This window comes from Mytilus trossulus, chromosome 8 (assembly GCF_036588685.1).
Source record: "Mytilus trossulus isolate FHL-02 chromosome 8, PNRI_Mtr1.1.1.hap1, whole genome shotgun sequence".
Classification (NCBI taxonomy): domain Eukaryota; kingdom Metazoa; phylum Mollusca; class Bivalvia; order Mytilida; family Mytilidae; genus Mytilus; species Mytilus trossulus.
The window spans coordinates 61,513,706-61,519,288 of record NC_086380.1 but is presented as its reverse complement, the minus strand read 5'-3'; the positions used below and the strand labels follow the sequence as shown (position 1 = coordinate 61,519,288).

At 31.4% G+C, this 5,583-nt stretch overlaps 1 long non-coding RNA gene across 1 annotated transcript; it reads left to right on the top strand.

Annotated features, from left to right (window-relative positions):
* Positions 1-2,122: 2,122 nt before the first annotated feature.
* On the top strand, positions 2,123-5,215 carry LOC134682019 (uncharacterized). The gene is made up of 3 exons (XR_010100759.1): positions 2,123-2,319; positions 3,634-3,768; positions 4,709-5,215. It is a non-coding gene; the product is annotated as an uncharacterized LOC134682019 (long non-coding RNA).
* The last annotated feature ends 368 nt before the right edge of the window (positions 5,216-5,583 follow it).

Genomic DNA, 5,583 nt, shown 5'->3' with positions numbered 1-5,583 from the left:
CAATCAGTATCGTAGAGTAGAGTTGATATAGTTGGCAATGAAGAAATATTTCGAACTTATATTGTCTTCTAAGTAGATGTTATCAGAAATATCACTTGCGTTCTTTTGATTTTGCCATTTGACTTCGGACTTTAAGTTTTCAATTTTCCTTGGGGCACGGTATTTTTCTTATTTTTGTTTGTTACTATTCCTGTTTCAGCTCTCAAATCGCTTCAATTATTACAAACAAAACGAAAAGTTTATTTTACATTTTTGGTTAAACAAAATATCTATATAAGATACATAAATCTTTTTACCGTATTCTTTTGATTTAGATCTATATTTGACATTTCTAGCAGCAGTTGGAATATTTTGAGTTCTCCACTTCTAGCTGTTTTGTGCAAAACATTGTTCCCATCCTGAAATATAACCCTTAAATATTCACAATACTTACTCAAAACTGTCAAAATACATAGACCTTATAGATACGCCATGAAAAATAAACTTTTTTTACGATCATTTTGTGCATCAAATGTATTGTATAATTAAGGTGAATATGTTATGACTTTGTAATCGTTTCGTTTGATAGTGTAGTTTTAAAATGAGTGCATCTTAATTTAAGGTGGGTTTATATTTTGTGTAAGTAATATAAAAAACATTGCCCACCATCAACTGAACATGAAAGATTCAGACCATGTTGATGCTTTTGCATTTTCTTGGTTTATTAGACGTCTATTTCCCTCTATAAAGTTTTGAGTGTATTTGTTATGTAGGTAGAACAGTTGATGTGTCAACATTAAGTTTGATGGATGTCTCTGCCGATTAAGCAATAATTAATAGTTTTCTCCGTAAACCTTATATACTTTTGTCGGATCTATACATGTTTTTTCTAATAGCAGGTTGACTATTTTGAATCGTTGTTCTTCTACAGCTATGTCAAATGGAGTGTTCCCATCCTAAAATAGAAATAACTCAGCTAAAAAATGAACGAATCTTATAAAAACATGTCGTAGACCACAAATCATTTCAATGTTTGGAGAAAAAAAAGCAATTCACACTATATTTAAAATTCAGATAAGTTAATGGAGTTCTAAATAGCAGCATGTCATACATGAACTCTTGTTTAATCAGTAATGTATAATGCATCCAAAAATATTGAAAAAATATTTATAAGATTGTGTCCCAAGTACCCCACTCGTACTATCATTTTCTATGTTCAGTGGACCGTTAAATCGGGGTGAAAACTCTAATTTGGCATCAAAATTAGAAATATCATATCATAGGAAACATGTGTACAGTTTCAACTTGATAGAACTTTAACTTCATCAAAAACTACCTTGTCCAACAACTTTAGCCTGAAGCGGGATAGACGAACGAGCGGACGAACGGATGAACGAACGATCGAAATGACCCACCGACCAGAAAACAGAATGCCCCTTATTATCGTATTTCGCATAAAATCAGCAATTTGCAGTTCAGCAAGAGCTGTACTACTTCTATGTTACTAGCAACATTGCAAAGACGTTTGATTGATGTCTGTGCGTTTTTATATTGTTTTACAACCCTGGTAAGAACTGTATTCCTTACCTTATTTAATTTGTTTGGATCTATATCTGCTCTTTCTAATAACAAAGTGTCGCCGTACTGAAATAGAAAGGTTGATATTTCTTAGTAAATGCATAATACAAACATATTTAAAAAAAAACAGATTTGCAAGAAAAATATGTGATTATAGAAACATAAAAGAGGGGCAAAAGATACCAGAGGGACAGTCAAACACATCATTTATCCCAAGGCAATAATATAGAAAACTTTTGAATTTTATACCATATTTGGCTAACTTAAAGTTATAAAATTGTGAACAAGGTCTCCAGATTTACATCAGATCATTGATATCTCGGTCTTAAAATAATACAAACAGGTATGAAACTTCCATGACCGTTATGGAATAACCGTTTCACAAATGATATCGGATATGTTCCTTACGTCGTAACTACAATCCCCTTCCCTTTCATGAATGTGACCTACCGAATCAACTTCCGTAGCAAGGTTGTCGGCTCTCCGGACATTCCCGAAGTCCTGCGTTTAACACCCTTGCCTTCAGTCGTACTCACACCGTGCAAGATCTTGCACAGATTAAGCATCCGCAGCGCATGCATACATTTTTTCGTTAATTGCATAAATATATATTTAAAACATGTTTTTGTATTAATTTTGACGGTTCGTTTTTAAACATACGACAATTTGTAGCCGTTTGACCATTCTGTGGAAAGTGCGTACATGCGAACTACTTTGTTTACGTTTTCCAAGTTGGCGGCCGCCAGCTTACAAACCATACAGGTATGATTTTTTACTTATATTAAACGATATAACTATTTTAAATCAATGTATATGACAGAATTCAATTGCATAGGTGTCAGGTCTGATCGCTGGTGGACATTAAACAAAATTGCCGTTTCTTGGAAGGAGAAATAACAGAAATTTAAAAAAGGGAGTACTTAAAAAAAAAGGTATCACACTTTATTTTAGCTGCGGTACCATACTGTGACATGCATAAATTTATTCTCATAGACAGAAAATAGTGTTTGCTGGATATTAAAGATAGTAGGATTACAGTAGGTTCACCCCCTCCCCTCAAAAAAAAAAACCCACTGCATTATCATTATTGTGTGGCATTAGCATGATCAAGGATTTGTACTATACAAATCCTTAGTAAGTAAGTAAGTATGTACAATCCTTAGTAAGTAAGTAAGTAAATCAGTTATTAAGTAAGTAAAAATTTATTTAGATTCAACATATTGACAAACAGTACAAACATATGCTCTAATGAGCTTTTCACCGAATATAAAAACATATGCAATCAAAAATAAAACAAGGCATGCGGCATGCAAAATAAATTATAAAAAGCAGCACCAAAAATTACCTCTCAGCAATAGCATATACATGTATATTCTATTGGAAGCCGCATGCATGATTAGGAATCAAATGAGCTAGCAATCAAAGGTTACCTATGAAATTATGGTGTCATTATTTATTTGTACATGTATGTCATGAAAAGAAAAAATCTACTTCACAGGTTTTGAAAACTAATTATATATTTTTCTCTGTGTCTATAATTTCTAAACAATTAAAACATTTAAAAGCTGGAGTATATATCAGTAACACTCAAGAATGTGTCCACTGCTTGAAATGAAGATAGATAGATAATAGGCTGCAAATACTAATAGTTATGTTCAAATGCCAGAATCGTGTATTTTAATTTACAAAAATGTACAAGTACAATGCATAATCACCCATTTTTTTTTACTATGTACACAAAATGTACATGTACATTCCATTTATCAGTTGGATCATCTAGCTACTAATGGCTAGTTTACAGAAAACCAGGCATATATATAATACTTTTATATTTCACTAACCATATATTATATTATTATATATTTTTAATTTTTGTGTTTTTGTTGAATTTATGCTATTTTGCATTGGTGTCCTTGTCTTCAATTTCCCCCCTTTAAGACCTGCATGTGTAGGCTGAAGGTAAAGACACAGAAGAGTGCAGGGGGAATTCATGATCAGTATCCCTCTTTTGTTGACTAGCTGTATATTTTAATATATATAGTGCTGATTCTGATGAAAGATAATTATTTTTTTTAGGTTTCTTATACTAAGTAACTGATTATCATGACACTGTCATAACATGAGGTGCCAGGACAGGCAGGAGATGTGAGAAGTAGCAGTTTTAAAATTTTATTGCGGGAAATATTAATTTCATTAGTATTTTATCTTTTGGTAAGTTTTAGATAGTCTTATATATAAAATAATTGGAATTTTGAATGTATACATGATGGTTGGATGGGGTTAAATGATTAAAGAAAAATGCCCTTAAAAATGAAGATTAGAGAATAACGGGCAAAAAAAATGAAAATTATAAGAGAAAAAAGGGGTTAATTTTTGAATATTAGAGAAAAAAGGGGTTAATTTTTTAAAGATTAGAGAAAAAAAAGGGTGAAAATTAAATGTTTACAGAATAACAGACCCCCCCCCAAATTCAGACCCTCGTACATACATACATGTACATCTAGAACATTTTCTTTTTTAAAATAGGACAAGTGAATTCATGTTTAAAGTGTAAATTAAGTTTCTAGTTTAAAAAAATAACATTTAATGAAAAAACTAAGGTCATATATAAATGTAAAATACTGCAATCCTTTAAAACAGATAAAATAATGTCAAATGGCAATTTTACACCATGTCAGAAATATAGTCCTCATTAAAATTGATTATTTCTGTAATATGCTAGAAATATAGGTAGGGTCAAATAACCCTACTTTTGTACTTGAATGTCGGTTTGATAGTAAACTAATGTGCATTTTGTATGACTGTAAATGAGAAATCAGCTAATTTTGATTATTGTTGTCAAAATAGTCAATATTTAGAGAGTGTGTTCGGAGTTCCAAAAAAACATATTCTAAGTATGAAAATAAACAGTTTTTCTAAGACATGCTGATCTTACTCTTTCATTCATATAATATTATATTCAATTTTGGCAAAAAATGACAAACTATAGCAAATTTATAGCAACTCACCAAAATTTTGATCATATTGTAAATAAGTTCAATACACTGTTTCATAAGGTTTTCATCATCATGTAAATATTGAAATCTGTCACTAATCATGTGTATTCTTCAAATATCTATAAATTTGTGATTTTTCTTTTCTTGATTTGAAGTTGGAGAGAATTGGAGATTTGAGCCACTATAAACATACATGTATAATATCACTGTACTAGTGTACATGTTTTTAAGGGGGCAGCTGGACACTGCCTCCTGGTGCAGGAGTTTCTCGCTACATTGAAGACCCATTGGTGGCCTTCAGCTGTTGTCTGCTCTATGGTCTGGTTGTTGTCGCTTTGACACATTCCCCATTTCCTTTCTTAATTTTATGTATATAATATATCTCTGCATATCTGAAGCCCCAGACTAGTATATTTCTTTTGGACTAGTAAGTTTTTGCAAAACTTTGTTTGAACCAATAAGAAAAATGTCAGAATATTGGTCTTTGGACAAGTAGTTGAGAAAAGATTTTGGTGCAGACTGTATATATATATCACATTTCCTTTATCAAAAGTTTTTTTCAAGCAGAAAAAAAGAATGGGTTGAAGAAAAATTATTGAAAGCTACATTTGTCAAAATTAAATATTTGCGGAAAATTTGCTCTTTTTAGTGGCCTCCTCTCATACATGTACTTGTTTCTAGCTATAAATTGCACTTATCAAAGACTTAGACAAACGCATGTTTTATTTTACTAAACATATAAATATATATATATATTATATCAGATTTTGAATTATTTCTTCTAGATGGTGTTTTTCTATGCATTCTACAAACTAGTTTTACTGGGTTTTAGGTGTTAAGGTCAAACATGAAGAGATTATGAAATTGCATGGTCAATCTTTTTTTGATGATGTGCCATTAATTTATAATTACGATGATAAAGAGTTGAGTCATTTTTTAGCTCACCTGGCCCACAGGACCAAGTGAGCTTTTCTCATCACTTGGCGTCCTTAGTCTTCCGTCATCTGTCGTCCATCAACTTTTACAAAAA